Source organism: Rhipicephalus microplus, chromosome 10 (assembly GCF_043290135.1).
Source record: "Rhipicephalus microplus isolate Deutch F79 chromosome 10, USDA_Rmic, whole genome shotgun sequence".
NCBI lineage: Eukaryota > Metazoa > Arthropoda > Arachnida > Ixodida > Ixodidae > Rhipicephalus > Rhipicephalus microplus.
In genome coordinates, this window is record NC_134709.1 from 40,800,962 (window position 1) to 40,818,971 (window position 18,010).

General features: G+C 46.8%; 1 long non-coding RNA gene across 1 annotated transcript in view; it reads left to right on the plus strand.

The window, feature by feature from the left end:
• The first annotated feature begins 2,316 nt into the window (after positions 1–2,316).
• Positions 2,317–18,010, plus strand: part of LOC142774697 (uncharacterized) — a 130,940-nt gene continuing 115,246 nt past the window's right edge. The window contains exon 1 of the long non-coding RNA XR_012886510.1: positions 2,317–3,801. This is a non-coding gene — a long non-coding RNA (uncharacterized LOC142774697). The remainder of the gene's footprint in view (positions 3,802–18,010) is intronic.

Sequence of the window (18,010 nt, forward strand, 5' to 3'; positions counted from 1 at the left end):
TTTTTGAAGCGGCGCGAAACGAGGATGAGAGGAGGCGAGCTCGAAACCCTCGCCGCTCCTCCGTGTAGCATTCGCAAGCCAAATCTCTTCCCCACCCTCTCCGGCATCCGACCAAAAGGTGACATGCGCATGACGTGCCCAAATAAGTCCAACCCGAGCACGCGAGTGGCGTTGCTTTGTTGACCAGCGTTATCTTGTGGTCTTCCGCCTGCCTGTTTCTGCGGGATCTTTTGGAAACACTGGCTTAGACGCGGTAGAATAGATGAGAACAATTAGTGCACGGGTGCGTAGGAGCTTTCCACGGTGGTCGTCGGCTCCATGCGTTGACCGCGGGGACACGAACGCATGCGAAACGCCGACACATTAGCCCCGCATTTGGTTGCAATTCGCGGGAGAAAAATGGAAAAAAGGACGCTCACATTCCCTTATTGTGTCTCATTATTTATATAGAGTTTCATTGATCTCCTAAAGTAACAAGTTACATAAACTACACATACCGTGTTTAATAATTTTCGCCATATCACGTGCCACTGTCTGCAACGTCGGAGCAGAGTCGTCTACGTAGAGGACCAACGTCACTGCATTGCCGTGTACGTAGGGCCATTCATACGCGCACGTCATGCACTCATTCTCTCGGTGAGTGCCGGCAGTGGTGAGGGGGAGCAGAGTTCATCTTGAAATTCGACCTATTTCCGCGGCGCGTAGCGTTGCAAATTTTGGCAGACGTGATCATGAAGGTCTCGCCTAGGCATTGCGCTTGTCAGCTCAAAATTGTCAAACCTGGTGAGTGGCCCTTTAAGTCGCGTTACTTTGCCTGTAAAGCGTGCCGCACCGCTAGCTTGTATGCAATGGAAGAAGCCTACCTTGTAGTGCAGTGTAGAGGAAAAATGTGTGATCTATCTATCTATCTATCTATCTATCTATCTATCTATCTATCTATCTATCTATCTATCTATCTATCTATCTATCTATCTATCTATCTATCTATCTATCTATCTATCTATCTAGCCGCTTACGTCTGGGTGCTCTCGTGGCCACCCTATTTACTTTGCGCGTGAACTAAAATTAGCATGAGAGGGTAAGATGGTTTGACGAATACGACGCGCTTGTCAAGACATGAATGTCACAATCTGGTCACGTATGTCGTCAAATACTTCCCGCCAGACAGTGGCACATACCCACGGGCGGGTATGTGCCGCTGGTATGCCGACATGCGCCACAGGCGATTGACACTTGGTATCTGCTCAGGAACGACGAGAACACAAATGGGCAATTTTAATGCGCGGGCGTTAAGAAATACCCGACGTCGGTAGCGTCGACCCGACGAGTCCCAGCTGGAATCGAACCCAAGCATTCTGGGTGCCAACGAAGCATTTTACCACAGAGCCTACGCCAGGTCAAGGAACTACTTTTCAAATAGATGCTAATCTTCGTGAAACGTTAATACGGGTTTCAGTGCTGCCTACCCAATCTTATAAACATTACATATGTACTATTTTGATACAGCTGTCACGTCCGGTTGACGTCAGATGTGGTTAGTTGCCATGCGCTGAAGTTGATTTATGTAGCAGTGCCCAAGGCCAGCATCCTTGCAAGCATCAGCGCTTCATATCAGCGTCTGGTATTGCTAGTACTCATGTTCCAGTTGGCATCGTTGCACAAGTGCAAACAACTGGTTATATAAACATTCGCTCTTCAACATATGTCTGTGTGTGCGAAATTTGTACATTAATTTAGCGTCATTTCATGACGTGTCACTCAATAAAAAAAATTGCAACACATTCACCTTGCTTCCGCGTGCTTCGCATAACGTGGATTGCCAGGTAAGTGGGATCTGCCGAATTTTTTAATCGCTCATTTTCTTAAGAAAACACCGAGGTGGCACCTCATCTAGCGCCGAGATAAGTGGCTCACGTACTCTCGTACTTCGCCATCAAGAAGTTTGCGAGCGTTTAATCGGTGAGGAGTAAATGGGTCTGCGCAGCGTTGTTACCTGCAAAAGTGACGAGAAAAGTTCGAACAGCGGCGCAATTACGAGCGCTGTAGGGAAGCGGAACGACGGGCGCGAGGAGGTGGCGGGTAAGGCGTTACGAAGCGAGGCAGGCGCATCTAGTAACGTCGGCAGGCGATGTGCCACGATGCGCCCCGTGTGAAGCGAAAAGGGGGATCCTCGCGCAGGCGCACTGTAGTAGCCTGGTGCGTGGCGCCGCCTTGCGGAGAGCAGGAGAACGGCTCGCGTGTGAGTTGATATGGTGAGGCTGCTGCTCTCAGCCTCGGAGGAGTGTGTCGTGGTGCTTGGCGGCGGCGGCCGTTGGACGGCGCTCGCTGGGAACGTGGTTTATCCCCGGCGCTTCGGAGACCTCGCTTCAGTTTCCGATCAGCCAGACAACTGGCGTGGTTCGGGCTGCCCTCAGACCGTTTGGTCAGTGGGGGTCTCGAAGAAGGCCTTTTATCAGCGTTGCCTCTGCAAGAACGGCAGGTGGTCTGGCATGGCTTGAGCTAAAGAACGGTGTCTTCTTCTACCGGGCCTTGTGGTGTTGATCGTGTTGTAAAGAGAACCGTTTCGAAAATCGCCGGTGAAGAAGTGGCGCTACGTTTTGCGTGTCTACTAAATAGCGGGTCTTTCGAAGAATATCGGAGATTGAACGAGGAACACTAGCGAAGAACTGGCGTTGTGTGCGAACATTCATCACGGACACGCCAATGAGCGACGCACGCCGGTTGGTTGTTGATCTTGGCCACGGTTGGTGTTAGACGATGCAGTGCTCGCGCCTTTGTGCAAGAGAGCGCTGTCAATTTCTGCTTGGTTTCAACTAAGAGCATGGAACAGTGTGTGACCGCATTTCGAGAGGAATTCGCAAAGAAAGACAGACAAAAGCGTGGTGATTTGAAACTTAAGTCGGCTGACTGTTGATCGGTGAACTACGTTGTCATGCCATTTGTTGCACCCGTGTGATAGTGCTCGTCAGTGACGGGAAGTGTGTTCAAACAACACCCCTTTCAACACTGAATGCACGAAAAAACAAAGTGCGCATTTCAAAGCGTTTCGTTAATATATACATAACCAGAGTAAGATACAAGAAGCAAGTGACTACTCTGTCTCAGCGCTGCTTGTACACGAAGAAAAACGAAAGCTCTACGACAGCGAGGACTTTGCACTCGGCACGACGGACTGAGACTGCCGGGAGATGTAAGATAAACATTCTATGTAGTTTCAGTTGTGAGCCCTGGGCCGCCCTTTCACACAAGCGCGAGCCGAGACAGTTTGAGCCCGTGAAATCGATTCTGGCACCGTTTCGCGCTTCGGATACCGAAAGAGACACCCGGAGTTCCCGGGGCGAAAGCGTCGTCGTGATTTTCGATTGTTTACAAAAGCAGGTGCGACGTACTGTCGACGTCACCTTCTTCGCAGGCTGATAGCACCGGGAGGAGGATCTTCTTCAGGTACGGGATCTGAGTTTAACCAGTGTAGATTCGGCAGGTGTAGACAGTGTTTCTTTTCGGCTTCAAACGCCAGACAGACGGGACGATTCGTCGGAAGGCCACCAACCTCGAGTGGGTGTTGTGACCGAGAGAGACGCACGTGACGTTGTAGAATAGTGTCGCTTGCTTCTTTAGTTTTTTTTTCTTTGGTCACGGCTGCTTTTCCCATCTCTTCGAGACCCGCTAATTCGTCGTGGCTTTCCTTCAACGGGTCTTTTGGTGACGTTTAGTATCGACGCCCTTATCTACGCGGATAACGCCGCGTCGTTGGACTCACAAGAAGCCTGTGGCCGAAATGGTTCGAACCGCCTAACAAAGGTAAATGCTGTTTGAAAATTTTTAACACGAAATTATTTTATGCCGGGGTCCACCAAGACTTCAGCCACGTATTTCCGTCACTGAAATAACGTTTAAAAGTTACGCAATCAGATAGCAAGGAAAAGAAAGTTCCATCAATCGGAGTCGAACCAGTGACTAGTCGGCCCGCGACATAAGCAAGTTATCCATTGTGCCACGGTCACATACTTTGACGCCTCTATTTCCATACCCATACGCTCTAGTTTCGTGTTATAACCGATTCCCATGACGGAAGGCTCAACGGTGTTTCTAAACTTGGGGAAGTAAATACAGCGCAAAAATATAGACAAGAACTGAGGGAGAAACGACACCGTGGCGTCTCTCTTTCTGTCCTTGTTTATATTTTTGCGCTGTTTTTACTTCCCAAGTATGAATGAACAACTAGCCCAACTTTCGCTATTATTGGTGTTTGTAAAGTGGCCCTAAACCAATCCGAGTTTAATAACGATACAGTCGCTTTGTTTGCCTTCGCTATTTTTCCTGAAGGCGTCATTTCCTGCCCTCATTTTATTCCGGAAATACGCGGACAGTGTCGTCACTAAATAACGAGCCATGGGATGGTTTGGAACGTTAAAGCACATGTATCAATCAATCAGTGAACCTCGAGCCTGTCGTGACATTGAACTGTTCTGCTGCACGTGATTGTCTCTTCTTGCGCAGTTGAAAACACACACATAGATTGATTTGTGGGGTTTAACGGCCCGAAACCACCATATGATTATGAGAGACGCCGTAGTGGAGGGCTCCGGAAATTTCGACCACCTGGGGTTCTTCAACGTGCACCCAAATTTGAGCATGCGGGCCTACAACATTTCCGCCTCCATCGGAAATGCAGCCGCCGGAGCCGGGATTTAATCCCGCGACCTACGGGTGAGCAACCGGGTACCTTAGCCACTAGACCATCGCGGCGGGGCGAAAACACACACACACAGGGAAATCGGTTAATCGAGTACGATAGTCCGTTGACACAAGGTGGGCGACTGCATGGCAGGGGACAATGGCCCACTGATATTCTTCGCATATATGGATGAATGTAGAGGTTCTTTCATCATAATGTCTCGCGAACAGACTGTTGGCGCACGAATTGTGCAAAAAAGACGAGAAATGCCGGTCGAGAATCACTCGCTCGTTCTTTGTATATTTGGATATTGTTTCGGAAAAAAAAACACATTACGGCCCTCTAACGCCATTGCGTTAAAATACAACCTCTTGACGAGGTACAGCATTGTTTTGGTATGTTAATTGTTAACGGTCGGTGACCTACGTGATTTAGCCACCTCTAGTGCTTCCGTCGCTAAATTGCAAAAAAAAAAAAGAGGGTGTCGAAAAATGTTGTCGAGGCGCGCCATTGCATGTTGCAACGAGGCACTTTTTGAACTCTAATGCAGTCGCGGAATCACCCGAGTGCGACGTGAAAAAATACGTGTGGACTAGACAGGTGTGTTGAAACTTCGTTTCGTGCGCTGACGGGATTATCTTCACTCCGCGTTTCGCAAAATCCACCGCCGCGCTGGTCTAGCGGCTCAGGTAATCGGCTGCTGACCCGCAGGTTGCGGGATCAAATTCTGGCTGCGGCGGCTGCATTTTAGATGGAGGCAAAAATTCTGTATACAGCCGTTTGCTGAACATTTGGGTGCACGTTAAAGAATCTCAAGTACTATCTATCTATCTATCTATCTATCTATCTATCTATCTATCTATCTATCTATCTATCTATCTATCTATCTATCTATCTATCTATCTATCTATCTATCTATCTATCTATCTATCTATCTATCTATCTATCTATCTATCTATCTATCTATCTATCTATCTATCTATCTATCTATCTATCTATCTATCTATCTATCTATCTGTCTGTCTGTCTGTCTGTCTGTCTGTCTGTCTGTCTGTCTGTCTGTCTGTCTGTCTGTCTGTCTGTCTGTCTGTCTGTCTGTCTGTCTGTCTGTCTGTCTGTCTGTCTGTCTGTCTGTCTGTCTGTCTGTCTGTCTGTCTGTCTGTCTGTCTGTCTGTCTGTCTGTCTGTCTGTCTATCTATCTATCTATCTATCTATCTATCTATCTATCTATCTATCTGTCTATCTATCTGTCTGTCTGTCTGTCTGTCTGTCTGTCTGTCTGTCTGTCTGTCTGTCTGTCTGTCTGTCTGTCTGTTTGTCTGTCTGTCTGTCTGTCTGTCTGTCTGTCTGTCTGTCTGTCTGTCTGTCATCTATTTTTGCTTTGCTTCTGCACGCAATACGTTAGATCATGTATGTATAAAAGTTAATAGTGGAAGTTAAGCAAAGCTAGCTATAATTAGCTAACATTTAGCCAGAAACAAGATAAATTTATTTAGGGCCTGAATGATGCGGGTATCGGTGTTAGCCTTTTTCCATCGACGATGGATTTCTTTGATCGAAATAGCGATATCGGATGTTCGGCCTAGATTGCAGTTCTCGGGTATAATCTCCAGGTCTGTTATTGCACTGCAGGATACTTGGTTCCCAATTTAGAGTGGAACGCCTAATGTGAGAAATGTGAGAAACCTAATGTGACCTAATGTGAGAAACTAAGACCTAATATGAGAAACCTAATGTGAGAAACCTAATGTGAGAAACCAAGACCACAGAGCAGCGCAATGCGCTACCGCCACGGCGCTGCCGCTGTATGGTCGCAGGGCACACGACAGCTATTTGCTCGCTGCACACAACTAGAGATGCCGACACTCGGTGTGATCTCGACGAAGCCAGTGGTCTAAGAAGGGCTTCCGCGTTCTGCAATAACGTCATACAAACTGTAAATACGCTACAAGGGCGTTAATAATGCGTCTAGTTAGGTAGAGTATTTCATTGAACGTGTTTACTGAAGCTCGCATCGTTGAAGAAAACAAAAATGTGAGTGCCGCAAAGAACCTGCACGAAAAAAAGCAAAGAACTGGTAACTACTGCCGTTCAATTTCGTGCAGATACATGGCAGTCGCGTTGAAGGTTGCATTTTCTCGGAACATAGCACGGAATAATTTTTGCAAAAAAAGGAACAACAATATTGTGACATGCACTGAGCTAACTTGGACTTTCTGCGAACTCTGTGTTAGTGCGTATATTCAAACGTGTATTACGCCTTCTTTGTTTTTGTACGTTAGTTCGAGCTGTTTGCTGATTACTTTCCCGTCTTTAGTTTTTGCGTTTGATGGTTTGTACACTTCCGTCTTTGTTCGTGAGCCTTTCGCCCGAGAAGCAAGAACGGGTGCCTATTACGCGTCACGGTAAAGCCAAAAGCTGGGCAAGTTGATGACTGCGCACTTTAACGTTTGAAGCAGCGCGTGGGGAGAAAACAGGGATTCTTTTTTTTTTTACTTCTGCGTCTTGCCTTTGTGCACTGTTGCACTGGTTACAATGACGCGTTACGCCTACACACTCATTTAAAAATGGAAACTCACTCGTTCCTTTTCGCGTTCTTCAAAACGGTTTGAACCGAGTGCCGGGCGAGTTGTTATTGCACTGTGAATGGGAAATTGCGCAAGAAGAAAGAAAAAAAAACAAGAAACCACGAGCAAGAAAGACGAAAACATGCGCCTGCACGTGCTCTTCCTTACTCGTGGTATATTTTTGCTTCTTTTTTTGCGCGATTGCTTCTTTTTTGCTTCTTTTTTGTACCGCCAGACCACCGCAACTGGGCTGGCGGTACTCGTACTTGATGAATATGTATGAATATGTGATAAAAAGAAGCGAGATGGTGGTGCTTGAAAGGTTTATAGATAGACGGACGGAAGCGCGGACAGACAGACAGACACACACACGGACGGACGCACGAACGGGCACACGTACGGATGGACTGACGCATGGACGGAAGCACGAACAAACTGACGGACGCTTCGCCCCACTCATCATCATCATTCATGCCGTGGATATGCTGTGATTTTTTTATAACTACGCTGCCTATCCTTGCTATGACCCAATCCCAAATTGTTAAGTGGATTCACTTATTCAGTGTACCTTTTCTCTGCAACTAATGAAAAAAAATTGTAATGATATTCATCAATGTTATTGCAGATATACAAAGGTTATATCCGAACAAAAAAATAGGACATTCTTAAGGTAGTTACTTAAAAAAATATAAATAACTGCATTCACAAAGCCGCAGAGGATGTGTGTTTTTTACAGCTTCACTTTTTGCGAAATCAGCAATTTCTTTAGTTCAGTTTGTTTTAAACTCGTTGTAGCACATGCTTGCAAAGGTTCATCGGAATCGATTCAGTACTTTATGAGGAAAGGTACATAGAAGTTCAAAAATTTATAAAAAAAGTCGAATATAGTAATATGAAATTTTATGAGCGCGTACTGCTTGCACCACAGGACGTGTGGTGCATTTTTGTGCGGCACTTAAACCGGTTGGAGCGGCTGCTCGACGTCGGGCTTTGACACGTTTGTCCCTCGTACTGCAGTGGATTTTTCGCTGTCGAAATTACAAATTCGACTTTTTGGGAGACTCACCCTCCCATACGCGCTTAACTGTCGCTATCATTGCTTTCTATAACTTACTCTCGGCTCACTTACCTCTTTTTTATTGCCCTTGTGCACAGTCATGCATTGATTCGATTTTGTGTGGCTTTAGTTCTCATAGGCGTAGCTGAGCCGAGTCACCCCGTTTTTAAGATTTCGCGGTCGTGAAGGGAGAGGTATATGAACACTGTCTAGAAGATAATAATAGCAGCCGAGCTATTAAAACTTGCCAAAAAAATTTACTTAGCATTGGCATGATTTCGGGCGAGAAGGCGCCACTGAAAGTGGGGTTGTGAATAGCATAGGGAGATGTTAATGGTGATGGAAAAACCGAGAGGCCGGCTTGAATAAGTTTTATGACCTGCTTAGCATCAATAAAAAGAAGTAAGTGAAAAAGAGGAGGCAAAATGCGTTGGTGACGAACCGAAATTTTATGATAAAACAGAGCCTTGAATTTAAGGCCAAACCTCATAAGCGCGAAAATGCACGCGACAAGCGACGCGACGTAGATCGGCTTCGCGCGATCAGTCGCTAGCGCAGGCAAACCTCATTCACGCGACGGCGAGCGAATTCCACTGTTGCTGGCATAAGGCCGTCTACTCGCACCAAGAAAACCGCGTAGCGAGCGGTATGCAATTTAAAAATAAGATATATTGTTGTGTAATGAAACGGAAAGTGTTTATTATTGCCTTGCAGCATTTTTTATACGCGCATGCGTAATAAACATTGCGTTATTTCTTGTTGCGCATACGTGACTCGGGCAGGGTCACGTGCACCTATGTAGTCTTCGTCTTTTCCGGTTTTTCGCTATTGGCTGCTTGAGCCCAGCACTTCGGGGCGATGAGCGACGGTTTGCAAATCTGGAGAACCGAGCGATCGCGCGAAAACGAGCACGCGACACGTCGCGCGAACGCCCTGTTTCGACGCTCATAGCGTCGCTCGTCGCTGTCGCGTGCATTTTCGCGCTTATGAGGTTTGGCCCTTAAAGTCTTGTCTACTATAGGCCCGCGGAAACAGTTGTTCAGCACTTATGGAATATTGCACTGATGACGAGGTGGAGGTCAGTACGGATTTTTTTATTTTTTTTACTTGTCTATTCATAGATTTCCAAACGAAGGTGGCCATCGATTTTTTTCGCATAGTGTAGCGCAAGCGGACGCACAACATGTCTCCAGTGATCTCAGGAAGGCCACATATTACGCAGTTCAGGCTGTCTGCATGGCCGATGAGGTGTGGGTAACGACAAGGACACTTCACACCTGGTCGGAATTTGTGAAGCAAAGATAGCCAAGTATAGTACTAAATAGCACAATGCTGGGACAGTGTAGGGTGAGAATTGGAGTTTACGGTGAGGAGAATGTGTGGGTGGGGCGATATGGTGCGTTGATGTACGGATAACATGATTCAGGTGTACTTAGCCATGGCCCATCCCATATGGCTCAGTGGCGTACTGCAATAAGTGATCCGTTGCGCAAATGCTTGATTGATTGATATGTGGGGTTCAACGTCCCAAAACCACCATATGATTATGAGAGACGCCGTAGTGGAGGGCTCCGGAAATTTCGACCACCTGGGGTTCTTTAACGTGCACCCAAATCTGAGCACACGGGCCTACAACATTTCCGCCTCCATCGGAAATGCAGCCGCCGCAGCCGGGATACGAACCCGCGACCTGCGGGTCAGCAGCCGAGTACCTTAGCCACTAGACCACCGCGGCGGGGCCGTTGCGCAAATGCGCGCAAGAGGGTAGTCCCGCGCCTTTGAAATTTACTTGCAAAGGTGATAAACCAAACAGGCAGCACGTGATGAGCCAGTAGCGTGCTCTGGCGCAAATGAGGTATTCACGTGAAAAAAAAAAAGGAGGGGGGGCGTGAAACAGGGACCCGAATGAGAAGTAAAGACGCCACGAACGTCGGCTGTTGTGCCCGTTTTCCTATGCCCCGACTTTGTAACCCGAATGCCTATCATCTAGCTAAGATCTGTGACCTTCACCTGTTTCTTTTTCTAACTGCCGTACCGTTTACTGTAACTGTACAGCACATTAGACTGTTTCAAAAAAAAGTAAAATAAAAGGAGGCATTTGCGCCAAAAGGTACGGTGCATGCCGCTGTGGTGCATTCCATATGGGTTAACTTTCACCACCGGGGAATCCTTAATGCGCACTTTTGGCTAAGTTCACGGACGCTATTATAGGATTTCGCCACCATCGAAACGTTGCCGTCGTAGTCGGATAGTCGAGCCAGCCTTTTCGTGCTTGAATGTACAACACAAAGGTATAATCGTGTTGCAGAAAATAGTGTGGCTTGCGCGCGCGACTTTACGCAACTATCCCGGTGCACGCAATTAACATCATTCGTCGTGAAGCGTACATGATGCTGTATGCGTATACGCTGCCAAGTGCGTACGTCATCAGCGCGCATAATAAGTGGGTAAATGTCGTTTCGTTGTCTGGCGCGGTGGCCTAGCTTGCCTTCTCGGATGTCGGCGGGCAAGCGGGGACTAGAACGAAGCCGCGCAGGGCGGGCAACAAAACCCTGTGTCCCAGAGTGCGCGGTTAGCGAGCGTGAGCCCGAGACCAGGCTCCGCAACGGCGAACAATTTAGGGAACCTGCAGGCTAAATCGAGATCGCCGACGGGAGCTGTGTCGAAAACGGGTGCCCGCGGTGTGCATGAATTATGGAACGCCAGCCGCATGTGAGATCGCGCTCTGCGTAAAGCGAGAACTGCAGTAATCACAGCTGACGATGCTGCGATTAAAGAAAGAACGGTATGGATAGTTGTCAAGTGACTTCAAGATAACGCGCATATTCTTTTTGTTCTTGTGATCTTCCCTCTACAATGGTGGCAACACCGAGCTACCGTATTCACTAACGAGAAAAATGTAGTTAGTCTTAATTAAGCGGGAGGAAAGCGTAGCGGGCATGATTGTGAAACCTTTACTGCTGTAAAAACAACAACAACAACAACTACAACTACTACTACTACTACCACTGCTGCTACTACTACTACTACTACTACTGCTACTACTACTACTACTACTACTACTACTACTACTACTACTACTACTACTACTACTACTACTACTACTACTACTACTACTTGTACAGGATCTCTTACGCACTCGCCTGAGGCTACTCGAAGGCGAAAGCTCGATCTCAGCTTACAAATCCATTGAATTTCTTTCCCTCACCCTTCCCCCCTTCTTTAAAGCTTTGACCCGTCTTTAACCGACGCAGAACTTGTTGAGGTGCCGTCGTTTTACGTGACAACGACGTCAAGAATGAGGGCGACACAAAAGATTTTGGCGATCTGGGACGTAATGATGAGGTCATCTGTGATCACGTGACCGTTTCGCATCGTTCGAGTTGATGGCACTGCGTCAGCATTGTTCCCCTTCAGGGGGGAGGGGTAGGTAGTGAAGGCTTGTCGCAGCGTCCCCCCCCCCCCTTTCTTATTATGTCAATATGTGAGGCTAACTTCGTCCCCCCCCCCCCTGAGTGTCGCAGCGCCACCCTTCCCTATTATATTCATGCGTGGGGACTAACCTTGCACCTCCTGCTTACGTGATTGGGGGGTGGGGGTGGCCGCCCCCTCTTTTGCATGCCTATGCCAATATGCGCTGTCTCTACACCATCTTCATGCTCTACTTGTCTCCCAGCGCACGCGCGCCGATTTCTCCTGTCCGTAATGCAATAACACTGATGAGCGAGACGCCGAGTACAGACAGAAGTAAATAGAGAATGAGGAAGGGGGAAGCAACAACAGGGAAAAGGCAGGGAAGTCAACCAAAAAGACATCCGGTCGGCTACCCTACCCTTGGGGATTAGAGAAGAAGACAAGAAAGATGAAAGAGAGGGAATAAAAGAAAGAGAAATAGGGGAGAAAGACATACACTAATTTCACTGCAGCGGGCACAACTACACCGCTGCCTGTCCAGAGTCGCAGCGCCACCATGCGTTTCTTTGGCTTCCTATTACGAAATGAACTAGCAAGGAGGTCATTGCATGCAAGCGGAGCATGGTTTAACTAAATACCTTGTGAGACTAGCCGGTGATGTATATGCTTCTTTTTTAAGGATATTCAGTGCTAAAATTTATAAAAGCACACAGAAAAGCATGACGGAAAGGGTGCTGGACATCTTTCTAAAAAAAAAAAAATGGAATGCGCGCAGCATGGTCTTCGCGATTAGCTCCGCCAGTCCGGTAGGTGACAATCACGGAGGCCTTGAGCGAAGGGAACAGTGGGCAGGACTGCAACGGACCAAGGTGGCGTTTGGGCAATGTCTAACTGCCCGTCGGTCGAAAAGACTTGGTCATGACATTACCGTCTTTCTTTCTTTCTTTCTTTCTTTCTTTCTTTCTTTCTTTCTTTCTTTCTTTCTTTCTTTCTTTCTTTCTTTCTTTCTTTCTTTCTTTCTTTCTTTCTTTCTTTCTTTCTTTCTTTCTTTATTTCTTTCTTTCTTTCTTTCTTTCTTTTTTTCTTTCTTTCTTTCTTTCTTTCTTTTTTTCTTTCTTTTCTCTTTCTTTCTTTCTTTCTTTCTTTCTCACCTCAAGACAGCCTACGTAGGGCTCCTTTCGATATGGGACTGAAAGTCTTGCATGTAGCCGAGCAGCAATAACGTCGCACATGTCCAGGCACCTGAAAAGCAAGACAAAATCAGTGAGTATTCTGCCGGTGCAGGAAAGGTCGCTGTGATTTAATTGCGTGCCGGATTGATTCTCATTGAGTCGTACTCATGCGTGATTCAATACATTAGACTTCGGTCGATCTCATGAAACTAACATGTGGCGACATTAAGGCAGCCATCAAGGTCCTTTCTATCTCCGGTGACGAGGTACGCGTCGACGAAGCTCAACTGCACCTCCAACTATACACCAATAACGTTAGACGTAGAAAAACAAGTAAAGCAGGGGACTCGCTAGCTGTATTTCGTGTCGACCGGTTGTGCCCCTGTTATCTCTGACGACAGCGCAGCTCTGGCCGACTTGGCTCGCCCTACGCCATCTCCTGACGCAGAAAAGAGCTCTCGCCGAGTGGGGCCCCGTCCTCGGACTCCTGCGGCCGTGTCCATCTTTTCTATCTTCTCCTTACTTCCGTATATGGCTCTCCGTGCGCCTCGCTTTCTCCTTCCGCTATTTCTATCGATATACCTTTTAATCCGATCCTTTTAATCCCTCCTTTGTCCTCACCCCTTGTGAGCTACTGTTGAGATGTCCTCCCCCTGAGAGACAGTTACAGGGCTCACTTTTCTCTTCTTTTCATTTAGGAATCACCCCCACCATCACCCCTAACAAGTAAAGGCCGCAAACGAGAATACAAAGCAAGAAATGTGCCGGCGGTTTTCCTGCGAAATAAAATTACGGCGGCATGTCCGATCGATTATTCAGCACCACGGCTCGCCCCTTCTTGATCGTTCTTATTCGAACTTTGCTTTCCATTGTTGCTGTTTCTTTACACACGATACCGTTCGAAGCCAACGTTTCAGGAAATGCGTACAAGCTGGTGACGACGCATGCGCAATACGCTAAAGTGCCTTCTAGAGTGTAGCGCGTTCGGATTGCTCTCACGAAATAAAGTTCATGCTTAGCTTCAGCGATTACGTCCATCCCAAGGCAATATACGACGGGACTAGGTGCCTAAATTATTAAAATAAGGGCGCCCAGCGGCTAATTTGAAATTCGAAACCGCCTGCTCTCATTCGCGTCCGCAGTCCGTAAATTTAAGCAATTTGCTTTACGAGGTTTTCTTTGAATGTTGTTTTTGTTGCGGTGAGTGTACTTGCTGATATTTCTTCGTAGCATGAGTGCTCGAAAAAAAATAGAGGTAAAGAAAATTGTGAGCCTACGTGAATGATTTGTGGGGTTGAACGTCCCAAAACCACCATATGATTATGAGAGACGCCGTAGTGGAGGGCTCCGGAAATTTTGACTACCTGGGGTTCTTTAAAATTTGAGCCTACGTACTTGACATTGCGCTAACTATAGATAGATAGATAGATAGATAGATAGATAGATAGATAGATAGATAGATAGATAGATAGATAGATAGATAGATAGATAGATAGATAGATAGATAGATAGATAGATAGACGGACGGACGGACGGACGGACAGATAGACAGATAGACGGACAGACAGATAGACGGACAGACAGACGGACAGATAGATAGATAGACAGATAGATAGATAGATAGATAGATAGATAGATAGATAGATAGATAGATAGATAGATAGACAGGTAGATAGGTAGATAGATAGATAGATATATAGATGGATGGATGGATAGATGGATAGATGGATAGATGGATAGATAGATAGATAGATAGATAGATAGATGGATAGATAGATGGATGGATAGATTGATTGTCATTTGCTAACTTTTGTTGAATTGAAAAAACGGAGTCAGTTTTCTAAAGCACGACATGATTATCAGGGACGCCGTGGTGTGGTTTTTTGGAAAACGTGCACCTAAATCTAAATATAGAACAGGTATTTGTTCGTTTGACTGCTAGAAGAGACGTGGTCGCCATGGCCTGAGCATGGAACCCGCGCCCTCGAGTTCAGCAGCGTGACGCCTTATCTGCTCAGGTGCCATGCTAGCTGGAAAGAATATAAGTATTAGATGAATGATGGCGAGTTTTGGCTATTTATTGTCTGCCGTGGCTTAGGGGTTATGATGCTCGACTGTCGACCCGAAGGTTGTGGGATCGAATACCGTAGGCTGCATTACGATGCGAGCGAAATGCCAGACGCCCGAGTATTTAGATTTAGGTGCACGTTAAAGGACACCAGATGGTCAGTTTCCAGACCCCGCCCCCCCTCTCCTTCCCGCTATGATGTCCCACGTTATCATATCGTTGTCTCGGGGTGTAACAGCCGAAGTATTCTTGTTATTACTATTGTGTGATGTGCGCCGTTACAGCGTAAGAAAAAAAAAATCATTGCGTTCCTTTATTATAAACGTCGCGTGGTTCTCGCGTAGATAAATATAGACGAGAACTGTTAGTGAGGAACCTGTCTAGTTATGTGTACCTGCACCTCCATACATGGTTGTGAAAAAAAAAACGAATTGAAAGAAACGCGTGCGCGTTTTATTGATTGATTGATTGATTGATATGTGGGGTTTAACGTCCCAAAACCACTATATGATTACGAGAGACGCCGTAGCGGAGGGCTCCGGAAATGTAGACCACCTGGGGTTCTTTAACGTGCACCCAAATCTGAGCACACGGGCCTACAACATTTCCGCCTCCATCGTAAATGTAGCCGCCACAGCCGGGATTTGATCTCGCGACCTGCGGGTCAGCAGCCGAGTGCCTTAGCCACTAGACCACCGCGGCGGGGCTGCGCGAGCGTTTCAATAAGGAGTGTACGGGAATAGATCGTTTGTGTATGTTTTTCGAAATGACCGATAAACCACGGCCGTAAAAGTTACCCGCGTCTGGCAATACGTGCTTATGGCGATGCTCGCGTATAAAAATACATGTAACTGCTGTGATCCTCTCGACAGCGATATGCCGTTCGCGGCTGTTTACGTTTCCGCTGGTTTAAACTTGAACAACGACGAAACGTTTAAGGATGTGCACGAAAACAAACAACAGTGCAACGGAGGCTGTTGGTGAGCTCCGATGGGGCATTGAGGTTGCTGCTCAAGGAGTCTAGTTTGCTCGCTATAGCCTGCCTGGTCGTCGTGAATATTGCTTCAGTTGGAAGAGGCACAAAAGATACAGAAAAGGGCGCTATGTGAGAGGGAAAGATTGCGTGGAGGAGAGCATAGGGTTATAGGGACGCAGGCGCTACTTTTTCTATAAATGGCAGTGCGGTGCTGCAGTATCGTGGGTTCCAGGACATACGTTCATCACCTATAGCAGCAGTGCGCGCTGATTTGCTCAGTTGAATTAACGGTTAACTTGCTGAACTGTGCTGAAAGAAAAAGAAAAATCACAGAGGTTCTTATGTATTCACCTAAGACGACTCGAAGGGGGAACTCCTTTTTCTTTTTTCTTATGAGTGGTTCAATTATTGATCGAGCCTCTTAACCCCGCCTCCCTCCAAAAGCTTTCTCCACTTAACGAGACTTTTCATTGCCTCCGGGGTCGGAGGTGATTGACTAGAGTATAAAGTTGGGCATGTTGGTAAGACATAGTTGATCGACGCAGCGCATTTAGAAACATAGGACAAGGAAAGGGACAGAAGGGAGTGCTTACTTCCAACAAAATCTTTATTTCGAGGAGCGTACATATATATGCTCACGAAATTCGAAGACAACAGATAAACATATGAAAAACCCTCTATTGCCATGCGCTAAAACCTATGATCTCAAAAACGACAATTCTTTTTCACAAAAACCGATAGAAGGAGTGCTGATGCAGTTCAGCCCTAATCTACTAATCTTTTCTGCTTCAATAATCTCCCTTGTCACTTTAGGAGGTGCTTAACTTGCTTTTCCACGGCCTCCATGATCGGCTGGCCTTTGACCAAGCAACGTTGTCCTGTGACTACGTCATAACTTGACGTCTTGTGACGTCGTATTGGCGTCACAGGACGCCAAGATGACCGAATCAGTTGACGTCATAGGCGGTCGTGATGACGTCAAATACTGATATGCAGGGCGTCATGGTGACCTTATAGGTCTTTATATGACATCAGGGCAACGTAATATGTTCACGTAATGATGTTTTGCGTCAATGGCACTCTCCCCGATGCCGCAATACGCCGACGCCGATGTCTGATTTTCGCGTTTGACTTGAGGTTTTCGTCAGAAAAAGGAACGTAAAGTTTTTTTCCTGTTCTTCTATTTTGATAGCTTTTGAATTGCAGTCAAATGCTGGGCGCAGTATTTGCAGCAACGTTTAATTTTTATTCAGAGAACTCTCATTCTTCTTATTCCAAGTGTGACAGCGCTTATAATCGCCTGGCTGTTTTACATGCAATCACCGCGATCTGAATAATGAGTGACGCCGTAGTGGGGACTTTTGTTTGACTAACTTGTAGTCCTGTAACGAGCTCTCAGAGTTAACTAGAAGAAAACGTTTCTTGATTGCTGGACAATAGCTCGTCCCTGCAACGCCGGGGCCACTCTGACAGGGCGGCATGTATTTGACCGCGCCTCGTCATTTCCTGGGTTAGGCGAAATCCCTATATTGAAGATTAGAGTGGCCGTGGCTACTGATATCATAACTACGCGCCACGTATATCTTCCGTCACATGACTGAAAGCTCTGCGGTCGATTACAGCCAAAGAATAAACATGGGATACGCCCACAGCCATCGCGCTACCACCCAGACTGAATTTGCATAGACACCTTAACCAATCGCATTTGCTCATTTTCGTGACGTCAAGCAGCTGCAGATATGGACGTAAACATCGTATTTTTTCTGAGAACTGTAATCAGCTGTGGTGCTTCACTAGCGTCCTTTATGCTGCACACAACTGCAGTGAGTTATATGTAACCATATTTTTTTCCCCTGCTCATCCTACTTGGTTTCTTCGGCGCGCGCCGGCCAAGAATAAGCGCGTACGAGGTTAAATTGGTTCTGGTTATGCGAGGTCACGCGGCTTCATCGCGCTAAATCCATTTTAGGCAAAGCCCCTTCACGGTATTCGAATTCGCACGGGCACTGCATCGAGAAGGGTCTAGAGCCTGGCATCATTCTTTTGGGAAAGTGGCGCAACAAAGACCGCATGCTCGC